The sequence below is a fragment of the Panicum virgatum genome, chromosome 2K (assembly GCF_016808335.1).
Source record: "Panicum virgatum strain AP13 chromosome 2K, P.virgatum_v5, whole genome shotgun sequence".
Taxonomy (NCBI): Eukaryota; Viridiplantae; Streptophyta; class Magnoliopsida; order Poales; family Poaceae; genus Panicum; species Panicum virgatum.
In genome coordinates this window covers 26,931,098-26,951,921 of record NC_053137.1, presented here as the reverse complement: position 1 = coordinate 26,951,921, position 20,824 = coordinate 26,931,098, and the positions used below count along the sequence as shown (strand labels likewise).

At 50.9% G+C, this 20,824-nt stretch overlaps 1 pseudogene; it reads right to left on the bottom strand.

Moving 5' to 3' along the window:
• The window catches only part of LOC120695213, a 78,841-nt pseudogene that overhangs the window by 35,275 nt on the left and 22,742 nt on the right, over positions 1-20,824 (bottom strand).

The following is a 20,824-nucleotide window of genomic DNA, read 5'->3' as shown; positions in this document are numbered from 1 at the left end:
AATTGGAAAGCTTGTATATGAAATTAAAGAGTGAATTTATATTGATAAAGAAGATTTCATGCATGACACAAATCAATGTGAAGTTCAAAATGGACGGCTAGGATGAAGGTAGAGAGGACCGAGAGGCGTGTTTCAAGAGGCTACGCAAGCGTCAGCTTGGGGGGAGCAAGGAAACCGATATGGGTCAAAATACTGGAGATCCTAGAGTCATGGAGAGCTCTATGTTGAAGAGTGTCATTATTTGGAAAATGGAAGTCACTTGTGAATCAAACATGGATTTCATTCTTGTATGAAGAAAAATTCAAAGTCATTAGCTCAAGCAGGCATGCTCACTGAATTTAAGGATGTTGACAATCTCAATATATTGATTGAAGAAAGTTCGGCTTGATCAAGACATGAAACTCAAGTGTTGTGTATATGTCATTTTATGTGAACTTGAGTATAGGATGCCGTACTATCAAGGGGGATGCAACATCAGTGGTTTGACATTACCAAAAGTGCTCATAGCTATCCCATGTGAGAAAAACCAGAGAGAAACACTTGGGAGCACAAAACCACCTGGGACCGGTCTGACCGGTCCAGCTGTTGGTATTTCTTAACTCTCACAGAGGAATCCGCAAGCGCACGGAAATACCATTGTAGCACTTCACCCGGGAGTATTCAGGGTATCGTATTTTCCACGAGGAACGGGTGTGTAACTATCTTCCAACTAGATTACCCCAAAGAAAATAAGAGATAAAGAGACCTTAGGATAGTGTGATCCTGATCTATGGATAGGTTCAAGCGAAGATACACTAATGTTTCCACTCGCTCGCTTTAGGCACCGGTTTGACCCTGGTCTGCCAAGGAATATCCGGTATCGCTCTATGTCGTATCCAGGCGGGGGGAGTGCACTAACCACGCAGACTGTCTCCGTAGCGGATGGACAGGGCTGTCACCACCTGCCGTCTATCCCTCCATACCAGCTGAATACAAGACAAACAAAGGTAATCTAAGTCCCAGACACCACGCCTATGCCTTCGACTACTACTATAGAGTAGCACTAGGTTATCCCGTCTTTATCAGGGGCCCTCTTCTAGAGTATCCGCTACGAGAACAGACGATGAACCTGCGAACGAATGAGTACAAAAGAATAACTCTACTAGAACTCACCGAATAGAAGAACCTAGATATGTACTCCAAATGTACCGTATCCGTAGAGGTACAAAGCCGAAGAGACACCGACAAGTCTGGCTCTTCTCCGAACTCCTTCCTCACACACTCCCTAAGCTAATGATACAAGAGGTGGAGCCTCTCTACTCTTCTCCTTCACATAAGAAAAATGATGTGTGTGTGAGAGGTGGAGGGAGCCCCCTTTTATAGTCTTCAAGGTCGATTCCCGCCAAAAGCATATATGGAAGGTGATCAGGAGGAGTAGGGGGCACGCCACGTCGAAGTGCACCTGGACGGGAGGCCGGCCAGGTTCGGCCGACCCAGGGGGTCGGCCGGCCCCACCTAGCAGTCTCTCATCCTTATCTTCCTCGGGGAGTCTTATGTGTGGGCCCATGTTAAGATCCAGTGGTGCATTTGCCTTTTTTGCCCCGTTTTCTCTGACATGTGGGCCCTCCTTGTAAGTAACACATCTCAGTTTTGATCTTTTGTGCATTTTTCCTCGTGTTCACTTGTGTTTTCCCACTTTTGCAGATGTGGGTGCCTGCAGATGACAATTCACCAAAACTCATGGAAATGATCAGTAATACGCCCTATATCTAAGTTTGGAGATTATTTCCGGTAAAAAGCTGCAATTGTTGACGGTCGAAAACGACACTTAAGGACTGTCAACAACACCCCCACACTTAGTCCTTTGCTCGTCCTCGAGTAAAGTTTGAAGGACCAGGGTGGATGCTACTCCTTGAATTCAACCTGCATACAAGTTATTCCAAGCTTCTTCTCACCCTTGTGAATTTTTTGTCTGGCTACCATGTAGTCTTGGGTGATTGAACAAAGGAACAACTCAGAATTCAGGCTCCTAGCTCTTCCTGCTTAGCACTTGGAGAATTTTTTTTGAAAACAAAAAGATAGCCTTGCTCCTCAAATTACTCTCTGAACCGCTCTTGTGTTTTTGTATCCTTACCAAGGCAAAGATGTTGCCTTCCTTTTCCTACCATCTATTCAAGCTTTATGTGGAGCTCAGGTTAGGAGTGGAGAGGCATGTTTGCCTTGCTTGTATTGCTTAGTCAAAAACAAGATTCGAGCAGAAACGAGTCATACAGTCTGATCAAGATGTGCAAGTGTTTGAACTATTTCTAGTGGTTTGAGGATGAACTCTTTTTGCATGACTCTCTTTCTTTTGTTATTTCCAACACGGGCTATCAACATTTTTTACATGCCTTTGCAAGCATGTGGCATACCTTCTTTCGCTATGCATCTTTTCTTTCTCTTTTTTTCTCTTTTTTTAAGGCATAGTCATTGAGCATGTGGTCCACCTTCTTTGGGTAGACATCTTTAATTTTCTTTTTGCATAGCCCAAGTCGTTTTGGAGAGCAAGGTCATAGAGTTCTTATTTTTGTGGATGGATGTGGCGACTATCTCCCAGTGTGGAAGTATAGTATGTGTACGTGATCTTGATCAAGAGAGCATGACAAGTTTCTAACAAGGGTTGAAGAATTTGACAAAGCTCGAAGCAGCGGTAAACAACATTTGAAAGTTGGGCATGAAAACTTGTCTTTGGCTTTGGTAGGAATTTATGATAATTTGAGGAGTCAAGCTATATTTATTTTAATTTATGAAAAGGAAAACAAGTGCTTTTGCAAGGAAGAGCATGGCGCTATCAAACCAAGTCATATCTCAATGGTCAATTACTTAGAACGCATGGGGTCCCTATAGGAATTTATTCACAAGGTTAAAAAGCAAGCCAAGAATAAAATGCATGCAAAGTTTTATTCTTTGGAAACATAAGGAGTTTTTTTTAAATTTTTCTGTGAAGAAATTCATTGAATTTAAATGAATGTAGGGAGGTTTAAGGATTTGGGGATGCAAACCAACGATCTGGAGCTGGATGTAGTCGAGTGAGCTTCACCAGGGGCCGGCCGACCCATGGGTTCGACCGCCCCTGAGGTGGGCCCTCTCGCCCTCCTCTTTTGCATGCTGGTCGTGTCCGTTTTGTGTCGCATTTTTGTGAGGTGCATCCCCCCACACTTGTTTTTGTGCCTGTACAAAATCTCAAGACAAAATATGGCACAAATAAAAAGGGAACTCTGCCGAATTGGAATCCGGGGAGCTCAAACTTTATTATATTGAAATGAAAAGGGCGCTTAATACATAATGCAAAGGTAAACTCAAGAACTAAACATGAAAAGTAAATGCGCCCTGTCGCTTGGTGGAGGCGTACACCTAAGCGATGTCCTTACCCTTCTCTAGGCGTGAGATCCTGGAGCTGAGGCCACGGCGGAGGGTATCAAGGTCGTCCTTGACCGATTTCAACTCTAATGACAACTCCGCCAGCTGGTCGCCCTGCTTCTGATTCTCTTTCTTTAATGCGACTATAGTCTTCAGAAGCTAGACGACCTTGGGCCCCTTTAGGACCTTCTCATCCTCACTCTCGTACTGCCCCCAGGACGTGTGATGGGAGGAGAAGTTAGGTGCCTCTTCACCCTTTTAGGGGTGGATGCAACGGATTTGGCCTCTCCCTTTTCCTTGGGGGAGAGCGCGGGAAAGAGGCCCTTACCGTACCCCCCTCTGGGAGTCCGGACTCCTATGACCCTAAAGCGTTTTGGAGAGTTGTCGCTAACGGGGGTGAGAGAAGTGGTGTAATGGTGGCTAACTACGCCGCCGCTTTTGTTCCTCACAGTGTAAGCGTTCTGCATTCCCTCTTCCATGGGCATCGGAGGCATCAGATCGGCGAAGAGGCGAACGGCGGCATCCTTTGGGTGAAGTTCGCTCGTCGTCGGCCTTGGCGTAGTCCCTGGGCGCCTTCCCCTGCCCCTCTGGACAGAGGCCTTCTTGACGATGCGTCGTGCCGAAGGGGAGGCTGAGGGGCCTCCTCCCTGGTTCGGCGCTCCTCGGCGCTGTCTTCCTCCCAGGTGCTGGCAAGATCACTAGTGCTGTCGTGGCAATATGCATTGCCTCTTCTTCCACTGCAGGGCTCGCTAAAGCTTGGTTGGCGGGAGACAGCTCGTCGTTGAGTCCGTACGTGGACTCGGACCCAACGAATAGAATGATCGTCTTTTCGGCCATGGAGATGGTGCTTTGTAGGTGGAAAAAGGCTGAGGAAAGGCGGAGTGCTTGGATCTTGGGTGAATGAGGAGAAGGAAAGGGGAGAAGATGAATTTAAAGGGAAGAGAGGATCAAAATGGTGCCAAACCTTCCGAAGTTCGGTGTCTCCACACAAGGAAACATGAAAAGGGACGTTGGATAGTTCAAATTCAAAGATCCAGCACCAACGGCCACGAGGTGGGGCCGGCCGACTCCCTAGGTTCGGCCGCCCCCCCTCTGGTCTCTATTGGGCCTCAGGTTTCTCGTGTGGGCTTCTAAGGTCGTGGGCTAGGTGATTAGGGGGTGCATGGGCTTCATCTCTAAGATGAAGATGCGTAGAATTGAAGTCTACTAACTTAATTTCATCGAAAACTTCACCGGGTCGAAAAGGTTCATGAAAAAGTTTAAGCCGATGGCCATTTACCTTGAAGTACTCACCGTCATCATCCTGGTGTGTGATTTCCCCATGAGAAGATGTGTTGATGACGGTGTATGGGCCTTTCCATTTGCTGCGAAGTTTCCCTTCTCTGAAGAGTTTTACCCTGGAATTAAACATTAGTACCTTATCACCTGGCTTGAACTCCTTGGGCTTGATCCTCATGTCGTGCCATCTTTTGGTACGGTCCTTGTAAATCTTGGCACTGTGATATGCTTTCTCGCTCCTCTAACTCTGCCAGCTGCATTTGTCTATTTCTCCTAGCGAGCTTGTAGTCCATGTTCCATTTCTTAATGGCCCAGTGGGCCCTGTGCTCAAGCTCAACTGGGAGATGACACGTCTTCCCGTAGACCAGTTGATACGGCGACATGCCGATGGGGGTCTTGAATGCTGTTCTCTATGCCCAAAGTGCATCAGGCAGCATATTCTTCCATCCTTTACCAATCATTCACCATCTTCTGTAGAATATTCTTGATTTGTTTGTTAGAAGTTTCTGCCTGTCCACTATTCTAAGGGTGATACGGTGTAGCGATGTTGTGTCTTGCGCCAAGTTCTTTTAGGAAGCGATGGAAGGTCTTGTCGATGAAATGGGACCCCCCTCACTTATAACCATCCTTAGTGTTCCAAAGCGAGGGAAGATGATTTCATGAAACATCTTCCTCGTATGCTTGGCGTCTGCAGCTCGGCAAGGTAACGCTTCCACCCACTTGGAAACGTAGTCCACAGCAACCAGGATGTACTCACAATCATGGGACTTTAGGAATGGTCCCATGAAATCAATACCCCAGACATCGAATAGTTCAACTTGGAGGTTGTATGTGAGGGGCATTGCATTGCGAGCAGTGATGCCTCCTTGCAGCTGGCATCTTCGGCACATTCGAATAAATTCTCTGGTGTCTTCATACATTGTGGGCCAGAAGAAACCACTTTGACAGATTTTTGCTTGTGTTCTGAAAGCTCCAAAGTGGCCTCCATATGCTACAGTATGGCATTTTTCTATAATCTGCACCCCTTCTGCTGTAGGGACACATCTCCACAATAATCCATCCGTACACACTATGTACAGGTACGGTGGATCCCAAAGGTGACGTCTGCTCTCGAAGATCAGCTTTTTCTTGTTTTCCCCAAGTGGTACATAACCTGCAACCATGAAATTCACAATGTTTGCGTACCATGGGTTGGAGTCCGTCACCTTGAGCAGCATGTCGTCGCGTAGGAAGTCATTGATTGGGGGTTCCTGCAGGTTAGTAGCTTGCATACGCGACAAATGATCTACTACAGTATTCTCTATTCCCTTTTTATCTTTTATTTCAAGGTCAAATTCTTGGAGTAAGAGAATCCACCGAATCAAACGGGGCTTAGCATCTTTCTTGGTGAGCAAATATTTCAAAGCTGCATGGTCAGTATAAACAATAACATTTGCTCCAACCAAGTAAGATCTAAACTTATCAATAGCAAAAACAACTGCGAGGAGCTCTTTTTCAGTAGTAGCATAATTTAACTGTGCTCCTGTCAGAGTTTTGCTAGCATAAGCAATAGCATGATGCTTCTTATCTTTGGTTTGGCCTAAGACCGCACCAACATCATAGTCGCTAGCATCACACATTATTTCAAACGGGAATGATTGGGGGTTGGATGATTGGAGCCGAGATGAGTGCCTTTTTTAGGATTTCAAAGGCGCGAAGGCACTCATCCATGAATTCAAAGGGCGCATCCTTAGCTAAGAGGTTTGTAAGAGGTCTAGCGATCTGAGAGAAGTCTTTAATGAAACGGCGATAGAACCCCGCATGACCTAAGAAGCTACGGATCCCCTTGACGTTAACTGGTGGTGGAAGACGTTCTATAACGTCGATTTTGGCCTTGTCCACCTCAATCCCCCTCTCGGACACAAGGTGTCCAAGGACGATGCCTTCGCAGACCATGAAATGTCACTTTTCCCAATTCAGCACCAGGTCCTTTTCTTGGCATCGTTGCAAGACCCTATCTAAATTTTCGAGACAATGATCAAAAGTTTTCCCATAGACGGAGAAGTCATCCATGAAAACTTCCATGGTTTCCTCGATCATGTCTGAAAAGATAGACATCATGCACCGCTGAAACGATGCGGGAGCTTTACAAAGCCCGAAAGACATCCTGCGATAAGCATAGGTTCCATATGGGCAAGTAAATGTGGTCTTGCTTTGATCATCAGGGTGGATGGGAATTTGGTGATAACTGGAATAGCCATCAAGAAAACAGAAGAAAGAATGCTTGACCAACCTCTCTAACATTTCGTCAATGAAGGGCAGCGGGAAGTGGTCTTTCTTCGTGACCGAGTTGAGTTTCCGATAGTCTATACACATCCTCCACCCCGTGACAGGTCGTTGAGGTATGAGTTCGTTCTTACTGTTCTGAACGATCGTCATACCTCCCTTCTTCGGTACAACTTGTACCGGGCTCACCCACTCGCTATGTGGCACAGGGTAAATGATCCCGACGTGCAAGAGTTTAAGGACCTCTTTCTTAACGACATCTCTCATCGTATTATTTAGCCTACGCTGAGGCTCCCTAGAAGGTGTGCAGGTAGAGTCGGTAGGGATACGATGAGTGCAAAGGGTAGGGCTGACTACTAATGATGATGGGAGTTTGTGTGTCACCATTGAGGAAAGCATAGCGACGGGTCTATGCTTTTCTAATACGGCTAGGAGTTTAGCCGTCTCCTCGTCGGAAAGGTGACTACTAATGATGATGGGAGTTTGTGTGTCACCATTGAGGAAAGCATAGCGAAGGCCATCGGGAAGGACTTTTAGTTCTATTGGAGGTCGTGTCGGCTTCTCGTGAATAGGCAGTTCGAGTTGTTCCTCTAATTCATCCTCTTCTTGGATGAAGAGTTCAGCATCTTTTTCTAAAGAGGTTTTAGAGTCGTCGTCTGGCATGACAGCCAACACTTCCTCAACGGGTCCTTCTTGGGGAACAGATTTGGCCAAGGAATTTTTGGCTTGGCCGATAAGCAAAGTGAATGGTTTCCCCCCAAGAGACACCTGAAGTTCTCCTAGATTAAGAACATCTAGGAAGAGCTTTTCTACGGGATGCCCTATCAAGATGTCGAAGTCCTGGACTTCAAAGACATGGAAGTCTAGACCAATCTCTATTTCCCTGTGCCAAACTAGCACTTCGTGCATAATCCCGATCCCTCTTAATGTGGAACGTGGTCCAGTTCTAAGGGATTTTGTAGTTGGAGTAACACATTTTTCGCCTAAGCGATCAGAAGCGAACAAGGCAGAAATAATGTTTACTCCAACCGTGGCATTGTAAAGAGCCATGACTGCAGTCCCTTCTATGGAACATGGAATGGTTAAGGAGGGGGAATGAAATTGGATTATTTCGGAAGATGTTTCCCCTTCCTGTACCCATTCGTTGCTCATGATAGAGGTCACCCTTTTTACGGTCTCTCTAAGGGAAGCCATCGAGACCACCCGGTGGGTCTAAAGGGACTGGAGGCCTTTTCTGGAGGGGATATAATGTGGTATTGCCAAAGTCATAGAATATATCCTCCTCAACATTCAACAGGAATTCTGGAGGCAGAATTTCTTCCTCCTCCCAGTCTTTGGTTTAGGGGAAGATTTAGCCGGTGATTCATCATGGGTTACTACGGAATAAATGGGCTCGGCTATCGAAACTTCCTCTTCGCTTGAAGGTTGTACTATTGGGAGAGGTTCTATGAAGGTGGTGTTCTCCAGGATATGATCTAGGAGTGCCACCCCTTCAAAAGTGGTTTTATAGGCGAAAGATCCCCCAGCAGTGATATCAAGCTGTTGGAGAAGGGACTCAGACTGGTATGAGAAGGGAGTCCAATGGCAGTCGGCACTATTGCTATGAAAACACACAAACGTGGTGGACTACGAGGGACGGACAGGGCTATCACCACCTGCCGCCTACCACAACGGTACCGTGGGGTGGAACACACTTTCTAGGTAACACTAAGCTCAGACACCACGTCTGCACTCGGTGTTAGGATTTCTCTCGAGGCCTTTGAGAGAAATCCCCCTCAACCTAAAGCACTAACTTGAGATACTCTAGTCCGGGCGAGAAAACCTGTTAGATAAATTCCCGACTATCAGAAAGATAACTTAGCCTAAGCAAACGGATACAACTTCCGCACTCGAGCTGAACACTCAGACTCGAGAAGATAAGAGAAAGTGGAAAGTAAAGCTGACTCAGAAATGTAAAGAAGATAACTTATATTGATAACTTTGAAAGAAGGATACAAGAGCTATACCAGACTTCCAAGGACTCCGAAATCCCGAGCAAGCTCGACTTGACTCTAACTCCCAAACTACTAATCCTACTCTAGAAAGTGAAGAGAGAATGAGCTCCAATGGTGTGTGTTACAAGTGAGGGATGAGTGCTCTATTTATAGCCTTCTAGGGTCGGTTCTGAGCAGGTGAAGCACGTGATGTCGGTTGGAGGCAGTTGTGACAGTTGAGCTTAACTTCCACACGAAGTCGGGACGCCAGAGGCCGCCATGTGGGGCCGGACGACCTCCCCTAGGCCGGCCGGCCAAGGGGTGTGGCCACGTGGCCGCCGCCTTCTCCTGGACGCCTCAGATCCTCTCCTGATGTCTGTAACAGTTGCGTAGTTGCAACGCTTGAACGTGCTAGACCGGCCGGCCTCCCCTAGGCTTGCCGGCCTCCCTTTGGCTCTCCTCGGCCCTCCATTGCACCAACGTTGCAAGTGTACGCTTGTGATCTTCCTGGGAGGTGGATTGCTGACTTGGACATATCTTTGCACTAAATTGTGGGTCCTTTGATCCTTGTGCAAGCCTTTTGGTCAATTCGATGGAACCGACATCCAATCCACGACTCAGAGGCACTTGAGTGCATGGCATTGCCCCTGGATCGAAGCTGTGGCTCAGTGTGTGGAGGTGCCAGGTCGGTCGGCCTAGGATAGGCCGGTCGGCCTGGGGTTTTGCCCAAATTCATCCATTTTTGTCTTGTGTTCTCCTGAAATCAAAACTCATCCATAACTTATGAAACTTATTAGAATTAAATAAAATATGAATGAACATAGTATAAAGCTCAATTTATTCCTGAGAAGTTGATGGTCAGAATGTGAAATAATGGCCGTCAACAACCGGTCTGACCGGTTGGGAACTTAGCTGCATGTTTTAAGTGTTGGACCAGTCTGCCTGACCGATCTGACCGGTCACTGACTGACATTTGTGTTAAGCATTATAATCTACAGAATTAGTTTTTAAACACCTATTCACCCCCCCTCTAGGTGACATCACGCGATTAAGGTCCTTTCAATTGGTATCAGAGCAAGGTCTCCGGATTGAAGCTTAACCGCTTGGAGAATCACGATGTCGACACCACGTGAGGTACCGTTTGAGCTGCTTCGTTGTGATGGCTCAAACTATCCTTCTTGGTCTGCTCATGTACTTAACATTCTAAGGACCATGGGTCCGTCCTTTGAGCGTGCTGTCAAGACAAGTGTCCTTCCCAAGGACGTTGATGATTTGTACAAATTATCAACTGAGGAAAAAGAATGTTTGTCTTGCAACCATCGTGTTACTGACCTCTTGTTTGAGTATATGGATAGAGAACATTCAGATTCTATACAAGAGGAAAAATTATTGAGAAAGACACGAAGTGAAACTCATCGTCTTTGGACCTTCTTAGAGAAGATATATGAAGACGAGAGTGACAATGAAGATCAAGAAGATGAAGAGGAGTCACTAGAAGAGTATTCTACTGCAACAATAAATACCCATCCTCATGTGACTCCTCATGAAGATCAAGGAGCAAGAACTGCAATATCTGATGGTTCCCTATTGGAAGTGGTCAGACCGGTCTGCAAGACCGGTTAGACCGGTCCTACCAGGGGCAGCGCAAAGAAAGCAAGAAATGCTCCTGTAGGCGATCAAGACAAGTTTCAGCTGGGTCAGCATCATCAAGTGATGTTGATCACCAATGCTTGATGGCCTATAGCAACAAAGAAGATGTCCAAGCAGTCGATCAAATAAAAGCCATAAGAAAGGAGCCTGAATGTCTCAAGCTCAACTATGACTTCTTGGTAAGCAAATCGGAAGCTTCTTCTACAAATTCTTCACATCGTATAGATTCATTGCAGAAGGAGAATCAAGTGCTAAAGACTAAATTGGAGAAGCTCTCAAGTGAGCACGTCACACTACAAGGAACTCATGTGGATCTTAAAAAATCCTATGAGAAGCTTGTGGAATGACATGAGTCGCTAGAAGTAGCTCATGAGGTTATGGTTAACATGGTAAAATCCTATAAACCTCTCACACACACTTGGACATGCTCACAAGTTCAAATTGATTTGACTTGCACTAAACCATGTTGTTCTTAAGCAAGCCAATCTAGTATTGAGCAAGTGTTTGTAGAATCTTGTGATGACTTCATAGCACAAGAAAATAAAGATCTTATGTGTGAAGTGGAAAGGCTCAAAGAAGAAGTGACCAAGTTGAAAAGCAAGGGGCAAGTGAGACCATCTCAAGATAACCGTGATCTCGTGGTGAAGAAGCTTGAGATGGGTTCAAACGTCACTAGCTCAGCCTATCAACAAGGTCAAAAGAGCATCAAGCACAAGATTCCATGAAAGAAATGCCTAGAACACATCAAGTGTTTCAAGTGTCTAGAGAAAGGGCACTATGCAATAAATTGCCAAATCATGTCAGATGAGGAAGCTCAACTCTCAAGAAATCAAAAGAAGCTTCTAGAAAATAGAGTGTGCCATGGATGCAAGAAATTGGGGCATATGGTTCACTGCTATCCACAGCAGTGCAGGTCTGATCAGCGGTAACACCCGATCGGTCAGACCGGTCCAGACCAGTGCAACTGCTGGACCTCTCAAGAAGCCCACAAGAAGCACTCTTGCACCCAAAAAGGCTATTGATGCCCAGAAGCCCAAAATGCAAGTCAAGAGCACCTTTGTCAAGCTCAATCATCGAATTTGCTATACATGTCGAACAAAAGGTCACATGAGCAAGGATTGCCCAAATGGTAAAGTACTTGTCGGTGTTCCGACCCGGGGGGGCTGAATCCCAACTAGTAAATGCTGCGTGTTTCCTCGTCCCAGATGATGATGCAAGAGGCAACACACAGCATTTTCTAGTTGGGATTCAGGCCCCCCGGGTCGGAACACCGACAGTTGGCGCGCCAGGTAGGGGCCGCTGCGTGACTTTTTCTCTTATTCCCATTTGATCTCCAGGAATGGCGAGCAGAGCCAACCCATACCCTATGGGTGTTTCGGATCCGTTTCCAGCGGGACGCGCGATCTCGTTCGGGAGTCTCGAGTTCAGGACAACCGGCAACGGTAACCTCATGCAGCTCCTCTCCTCCGAACGCAACCTCAACACTCCGACTTCGCCAGCCCGGCGCAACAGGTGCTCGGGTCAGCGTTCGCGACAAGCACGCGCGGAGCGGCGTCGTGCGGCACGCCACAGCTCCCCCACGTGGGTCGAGGCTGGCGCGTCGCAACTCAGCATCACGGCCAATGGGGCAACCGTTTCGTCATCACGTGCCTCGGCGTCATCTGCGCCGGCACCATCGCCTGTGGCAACACTAGTGCCTCCCAGGGGGGACTCGACTTCGGCGTCGCCCTTCCCCTTCGGGATGCGCAACGCTACCGCCCACGCCTCGTCAACCAGCGCTAGCTTCATCGAGCATGAGGATCTGCTGGGTCATTATCTTCTGCCGATCCGCAGCCTCATCGCGTCGTCCCCTGACGAATCCTACCCCGAGACGGCGAGCTCGATCGCCGACGACGTCGACTTCTTCATGAACAACTTCACGGCCGAGGAGGCCGAGGACTACTCCAGGGTCTACGACCCCGACGGTCTCCGCTCGTTCCAGCTGGCGACGGCGTACTGCCTCACCTGCTCCGAAGACTCCAACGAGGGGGATTTCGATCCTTCCTGGGAGTGCTTCATGGTGGACCTTGCGAACGAGCAAAATGACAACGCCCCAGGCAACGACGGGGAAGCCGGGGCGGACGCGCGGGCAAAGCAACCGGCGAACCCGCCTGCAACACCTTCCTCGTCAAGCTCGGCAGCGCGACAAGCCCAGCTGGTGCAGCTCAAAGAGCTTCAAGCCAAGCTCGACGAGCAGCGTCGACAAACCCAGGAGCTACGCGCCGCACTCGAGTAGCAGCGTGCCGTGCCTGGTGCTCACGCCCAAGCGGCGGGACGTGTTGCACGGGAGCGCATCCTGGCCGATGACAACCTCGACAAATCGCCGAAACTGAAGACGGTGGGCGAGAAGCTCGTCGCTGCGGCTTACCTACTCCAAGCTATGCCCGAGCCATCGACACCTTCGGGCCGCAACCTGCGCCGCGAGGCACAGGAGCTCATCGAGCAAGCTGCCGTGCAACAGGCCGAGAGTTCTGCGTCTCGCATGCGCTCGAAGGCCCCGGAGCAGTGTGATGGGACTGCGCACTAGGACCGTGAGGTTTCCGTGAACACACCCCCAGCGGCGAAGGGCAAAGCAGCCGTAGCGCCCGGCGCGAGGGCACCCTCGGTGCACGAGCGCATCGGGAGAGTTCCCGTAAGGGAGCGAATCCGTGACACTCGCAGGCACGCTGGCGACGGCGACGCCCGCAACGTCATCGACGGCAGGAGGTACACCCCTCGACGGGGCGGACGCTTCGACCCCGAGCACGACAGGGGTGAGTCACCGGAGCCTCCGGGCACTCGGGTGTTCAGCCGGGAGATTCGAACCGCGCTTTTTCCCCCGCGCTTCCGACAACCCAACACCCTCATCAAATACTCGGGCGAGACTGATCCTGCAGTCTGGCTCAACGACTACCGCCTAGCGTGCCAGCTAGGCGGCGCGATGGAGGACGCGGTCATCATCCGCAACCTTCCACTTCATCTTGCGGACGCCACACGAACGTGGCTTGAGCACCTGCCTGCGGATCAGATCCACAACTGGGCCGATTTGGTCCATATCTTCGTGGGCAATTTCCAGGGCACGTATGTGCGCCCTGGGAACTCTTGGGACCTCAAAGGGTGTCGTCAAAAGCCCCGCGAGTCCCTGCGTGACTACGTACGACGCTTCTCCAAGCAGTGCACCGAGCTCCCCAGCGTCACCCACGTCGAGGTCATTAACGCTTTCCTCGAGGGTACGACGTGTAGGAACTTGGTGCATGAGCTTGCGAGAAGCTGGCCCGTTAACACCAATGAGTTGTTCGACGCTGCCACCAACTACGCCGCCGGCGAGGAAGCGGTTGGTGCCATCTTCGATGACAAATCGAGCAAGCGCAAAGACGATGCGCCCGCGGAGGGCGGCAATGTCAAGCCCAATGCCCCCGCCAAGAAATTGAAGCGGGGGAGGAAGGCAAAGAAGCCGGTCCCACCAAACTAGCGTGAGTCGGGGCGGGCGGAGGACTCCGAGGAGGCCTTCGCTGCCGCCCCAGACCGAAAAGGTCCTCGAGGCCCCCCTCGAGGCGGTGGTGGCCAGTTCGACGACATGCTTAAGAAGCCGTGTCCTTACCACAAGGGCCCGGTCAACCATACCCTCGAGCAGTGCGAGATGCTCAAGAAATACTACAACCGCATCGCGCATCGCAACGAGGACAAGAAGAAGGATGCTGGCGACAAAGGTGGAGATGACGAGTTCCCCCCAGTGGAGAACGCCTTCTTCATCTTTGGAGGAACAACGACGAATATGACTTCTCGGCAGCGCAAGCGTGAGCGCTGCGAAGTCTTTTCCGTTACCAAAGCCACGCCATCCTACCTCGACTGGTCGAAGGATACCATCGCCTTTGGCCGCGAGGACCACCCCGACTACATCCCGCATCCGGGACGGTATCCGCTCGTTGTCGACCCCATCGTCGGCAACACTCGCTTCTCCAAGGTGGTCATGGACGGAGGCAGCAGCCTCAACATCATGTACGCCCCTACCTTGGAGCTCATGGGGATCGGACTGGACAAGCTTCACCCCAGCAAGTCGCCATTCCATGGCGTTGCGCCGGGGAAGCGAGTCCAACCCCTCGGCCAGATCGATCTGCCTGTATGCTTCGGCACAGCAGCCAACATCCGCAAGGAGGTTCTCACTTTCGAGGTGGTGGGATTTCGAGGGTCCTATCATGCCATCCTTGGTCGTCCTTGCTACGCCAAGTTTATGGCTGTCCCCAACTACACCTACCTCAAGCTCAAAATGCCGGGTCCGAAGGGTGTCATCACCATCGGCTCTTCGTTCGAGCACGCCTACAAGTGCGACGTCGAGTGCGTTGAGCGCGCGGAAGCTCAAGCGGAGGACGAGGCCCTCGCAGCCACCCTTGACAAAATGGCAAGCGAGGCCTTGGATTCCATGCACCGGCATGCCGGGAGCTTCGAACCCGCCGAGTGTATCAAGAAGGTGCCTCTCGACCCGGGCCACCCCGACGGCAAGGCATTGCAGATCAGCTCCACCCTCGACGACAAATAGGAAGTGGTGCTCGTCGATTTCCTCCGCGCCAACGCAGATATCTTTGCGTGGAGCCCCTCGGACATGCCTGGCATACCGAGGGAGGTCGCTGAGCACTCTCTTGATGTCCGACCCAACTCCAAGCCGGTGAAGCAGCGCCTAAGACGCTTCGACGAGCTCAAGCGTCGGGCGATCGGCGAGGAGTTGCAGAAACTTCTGGCGGCCGGATTCATCAAAGAGGTATTCCATCTCGAGTGGCTAGCTAATCCAGTATTAGTGAAGAAAAAGAGTGGAAACTGGAGGATGTGTGTGGACTACACTAGTCTAAATAAGACATGTCCGAAGGTTCCCTTTCCTTTGCTACGAATTGATCAGATTGTAGATACTACTGCGGGATGTGAGCTCTTATCCTTTCTTGATGCTTACTCCGGTTACCACCAAATCAAGATGAAAGAGTCCGACCAGCTCGCGACTTCTTTTATCACACCTTTCGGCATGTACTGCTACGTTACGATGCCCTTTGGCCTCAGAAACGCCGGAGCTACCTATCAACGGTGTATGCTCCACGTTTTCGGAGACCATCTCGGGCGGAGCGTAGAGGCATACGTCGATGATATCGTTGTAAAATCCAGGAAGGCGGACGACCTGGTTGTCGATCTCAGGATCGCATTTGATTGCCTACGGGCCAAAGGGGTAAAACTTAACCCCGAGAAGTGCGTATTCGGGTGCCTCGAGGCATGCTCTTGGGTTTCATTGTCTCCCAGCGGGGCATCGAACCCAACCCTGACAAAGTCTCGGCCATCACTCGGATGGGACCGATCCGAGATTTAAAGGGGGTATAGAGGGTCATGGGATGCCTAGCGTCCCTTAGCCGTTTCATCTCGCGTCTCGGCGAGAAAGGCTTACCCCTGTATCGACTCTTGAGGAAAACCGAGCACTTCACGTGGACCCCCGAAGCTCAAGAAGCCCTCGAAAGGCTGAAGGCATCGCTCACTCATGCTCCCATTCTTACGCCACCTACGGACGGCGAACCCCTCTATCTGTACGTAGCTGCGACAACCCAAGTGGTCAGCGCGGTGATCGTGGTTGAAAGACAAGAGGAGGGTCAGGCTCTGCCCGTCCAGCGGCTGGTGTACTATATCAGCGAGGTGTTGTCCGAAACCAAGACACACTATCCGCAAATTCAGAAGCTGCTCTACGCAGTAGTGCTAGCTCGACGCAAGCTGCGCCACTACTTCGAGGCTCACCCCGTCACCGTGGTCTCGTCTTTCCCCTTGGGAGAGATAGCCCGCAACCGGGAAGCCGAGGGTAGAATTGCCAAATGGTCTGTGGAGCTGATGGGAGAGACTCTCGCCTACGCCCCTCATAGAGCGATCAAGTCCCAAATCTTGGCTGACTTCGTGGCTGAGTGGACGGACACTCAGCTACCCCCATCACAAATCCAAGGCGAATGCTGGATTATGTACTTCGATGGGTCGGTGATGAAAACTGGTGCCGGTGCTGGCCTCCTCTTCATCTCAACCCTCGGAGAACACATACGGTACATGATCCGCTTGCATTTCCCTGCTTCGAACAATATGGCGGAGTATGAGGCCCTCCTCGGTGGCCTCCGCATCGCCATCGAGCTCGGCGTCAAATGCCTCGACGCGCGCGGTGACTCTCAGCTTGTCGTCAACCAAGTAATGAAAGAGTCTAGCTGTCACGACCTGAAGATGGAGGCATACCGCAACGCGGTGCGCCGCCTCGAAGACAAATTCGACGGTCTCGAGCTCAATCATGTCCCGCGCAAGTACAACGAGGACGCCGACGAACCGGCCAAGATAGCCTCGGGGCGGACCACTGTCCCCCCGAATATCTTCGCCCGCGACATCGCCAAGCCCTCCGCTGAATTGAAGGACCCGCCGAAGCCGGGCCCCTCGTCCACCGGGTCCCCCGGCGGGAACCCCCCGGCGGACGGGGTCGAGCCCATGGACATTGACTTCGGGACCACCTCCGCGGATGAGGCCGAAGCAATGGAAGTCGACGAGGCCCCCACCTCGCGATACTGGCGCGTCCAGTACCTTGACTGGATGATTTGAGGGATCTTACGCACGAACCGTGCTCAGGCACGGCGCCTCGCCAGGAGGGCCAAGTCCTTCGTTCTAATCGACAATGAGCTACACAAGCGCAGTCCCTCGGGTGTCTTGCAGCGATGCATCCCCCTCCCCGAGGACAAGGAGCTGATCCGCGACATCCACGCTGGCATCTGCGGCCATCACGCCGCGCCACGTACCCTCGTGGGTAACGCGTTTCGGCAAGGATTTTACTGGCCCACCACGGTTGCCGACGCCACCGACGTCGTGCGGACCTGCGAGGGTTGCCAGTTCTATGCTCGAAAAACACATCTTCCGGCCCATGCTTTGCAGACCATCCCCATCACGTGGCCGTTCGCCGTGTGGGGGCTGGACTCGTCGGTCCGCTGAAGAAGGCGCCCGGGGGCTTCACCCACTTGCTGGTGGCGATCGACAAGTTCTCCAAATGGATCGAGGCTCGACCCATCGGCAAGATCAAATCCGAGCAAGCAGTCCAATTCTTCACCGACATCGTCTTCAGGTTCGGGGTCCCGAACTCGATCATCACCGACAACGGCACCCAGTTCACAGGCAAGAAGTTCTTGGCATTCTGTGACAGTTTCCACATACGTGTGGACTGGTCGGCTGTGGCACACCCACAGACGAACGGGCAAGTGGAGCGTGCCAACGGCATGATCCTCCAAGGACTAAAGCCAAGAATCTTCAACAAGCTGAACAAGTTCGGCCGGAGGTGTCTCACGGAGCTACCCTCGGTCATCTGGAGCCTGAGGACGTCCCCAAGCAGAGCTATAGGTTTCTCTCCGTTCTTCCTCGTCTATGGCGCCGAGGCCATCCTCCCCACTGACTTGGAATACGGATCGCCAAGGCTCAAGGCATATCAAGAGCAACGAAACCAGCGAGCTCGCGAAGACTCGCTAGACCAAGTGGACGAGGCTCGAGACATGGCGCTCCTCCACTCTGCGCACTACCAGCAGTCCTTGCGAAGGTATCAAGCGCAGAGGGTCCGGCGCCGAGACCTCAACGAAGGGGACTTGGTGCTAAGGCTTCGACAGGACAACAGGGGCCGCCACAAGCTCTCACCTCCATGGGAAGGACCATACATAATCGCCGAGGTGCTCAAGCCCGGCACGTACAAGCTGGCCAATGAAAAAGGCGAAGTCCTCACCAACGCTTGGAATATACAACAGCTACGTCGTTTCTACCCTTAGCATTTCAAGCTATTTCTATATTGTTCGTAATCGCATTTTCAATTTCCCGAAATAATAAGGAAGCACCCTTCACTTATCGCTTTTTGGGAACCTTCCCGACCCTCGAGGGCTCGGGCGCGCACGAACATTGAGGTACGCTCGGCTTTACCCTCGGCAAAGCCGAGCCTCCCTCGGGGGCTACTACGGGGGGAACCCCCGAACGTCCCCAAAAAGTCGCCAATATTTTTCGAAATATTTCCGTCTCGACCCTAAGCTTCTCGTATCCTTGGAAAAAACCGGCGCGAGGCATAAGCAACTACGGACGAGGCTGGCCGAGTCGAGGGGCCGCCTACGCCTCCGGGATACGGCACCCCCCTCACCACCCTACGCCTATGTTGCTTATGAACGCGAACCCCCTCGCAGACGTTCATCCAAGTCGCATACAAGAACACGAAAATAAAGTAAAGAAACACAGGCTCGAACACACGAGGCCTCGACAGACCACACATTCAAATTATGAAATAAAATTTCATATATTCATAGGATGCAATTACAAAGCGCGACTGTGATAAACACTAATCTATTTACAATGGGCTTCGAGGCCCAACTTTCCTACAGGCTACCATCCCCCCCTGCAGGTCTTCAGGGGCGTCGAATTCAGTGATGGGAGGGATGACTGCCTCGAGCTTCTCGGTGAGGACGGTGGCGAACTCCTCCGCGGCTGCGTCAGCTTCATCCATGATGACCGACGCGGCATCCGCATCCGCATCATCGGGAACGACGTACCCCGACGACACCCTCTGGAGATCCATGAGGTAATGCGTCGAGGCCACGGCGAGAGCCCGCAGGACACCGAGGCGGAAGGTACTCTTGGCGTGTTCGGCAATCCGGCCGCCTAGCGCGCGCAGGCGGCTGATCACCGAACTGCCCGAGACGGCGCCCTCCCCCTCGAGCTCTTGACACACGCTCACGGCGGTCTGCTCCAGCTCAGCAAAGTCCATCTGTGCCGCCGTGAGCACGGTGTGGACCGCTTCCTTCGCCGCGGTCTCATCCGCCACCTTTTGCCTCAGCTCTGAGCAAAGGAAATCGACATTAGCCACGAAGGAAAGCAAATCGACGAAAAATCGAAGGTACTCACCCACCATGTTTTTCTACGCTTCCTCCCTCTGGGTACGGGCGACCTCTTCGAGTGAGGACAAGGAGGCTTCCTTTTCTCTAAGGGCGGCCCCCATATTCTGGAGGGCCACCTCCTTCCCCTCGAGGGCCTCGCCCTTTTCCCGGAGGGTCCCGGTGAGCGCGACCACGGCTAATGTCGATTTCCTTTGCTCAGAGGGGATGCTTCTCGGCGAGGACGGTCCCCTCCAGGAATCCTCTCCCATGCTCATCCCCCTCCCATTTGGGCTATAAAAAGCCCCGACCATCTCCAATTCCGGCATCCCTGGCCGCCGCCCCCTTTCCTTTACTCCGACGAGCCCCGCCACCGTGGACCCGCCGCTTCAGACACACTCCAACTCCCTCGACCCACCAACAAGCTTCGCCATAGACCAGTGAAGCTCCCCCGCTATCTCTTGCCACCATTTCCCCGCCGGAGCACCTTCGCCGCCGTGAGCCTTCGCTACCATGCTCTGCTCCCCGCCGACGAGCTCCTCCGGCAACCCCGCGTCCCACCCAAGCCACCCTGCAGGTGCGCCACGACCTCCTGAAACTCCCTGACCACTTTACCCTCGCCGCCGGCGATCACCATCGCCGGAATCGGCCGGTCAACCCTTCCCCTCCCATCTGACCCCGGCCAAGGACCTGATTGCAAGGATTGCAATCTTTCCTGGGATCTTTTCTGCAAAAAGACCTTTTCCTTTTATTCTTTTTCTAGTGAATTTTGCAAAATCCTAGAAAAATGTAAAAAAATCAAATAAATGTGAAATTAATTTTGTTGTGTTCCTTTTAATTAGATCTATCATATGGTGTGATGAGTTTGAAATGTTTCCTTGTGTAATTAATTCTAAAAATAGGGTTAGGATATGGCTCCTTTTATTTATATGTTTATTTCTAAAGCTTTATTTTGAGTGAGCCTTTAACCACATGCTCTTTAGAGTATGTTGAGCTCTATAAAAATTTTCTAAAACTATTAGTGGACTCTAGTTCTTACTTTTAAAATTTATTTTGAGTGTTTTGTTTATTTTCTTTAGGATTTCTTTTAAAAAATCCTTTTCGTTGTTTGTTATATTGAAATCAAAACTCTTTTTCCATGCTATTTTATGGAATTTATTTGTGCTCATTTTTACTCTATAAACTATTGGCCAGTAAAGTAAAACTTTTAAGTTAATCTTAATTGTTTACTTTAATTGTTTACAACTTTTTAGTGAAGGAAAGCTATACTCAAGCACTTCACTATTTTCAAATCACTGCATTGCACATAGAAACAACATCGTTAGTCGACGGAACATACGAGCTCATCCAGGAACCAGACGGGAATTTTTCATAAGCTCA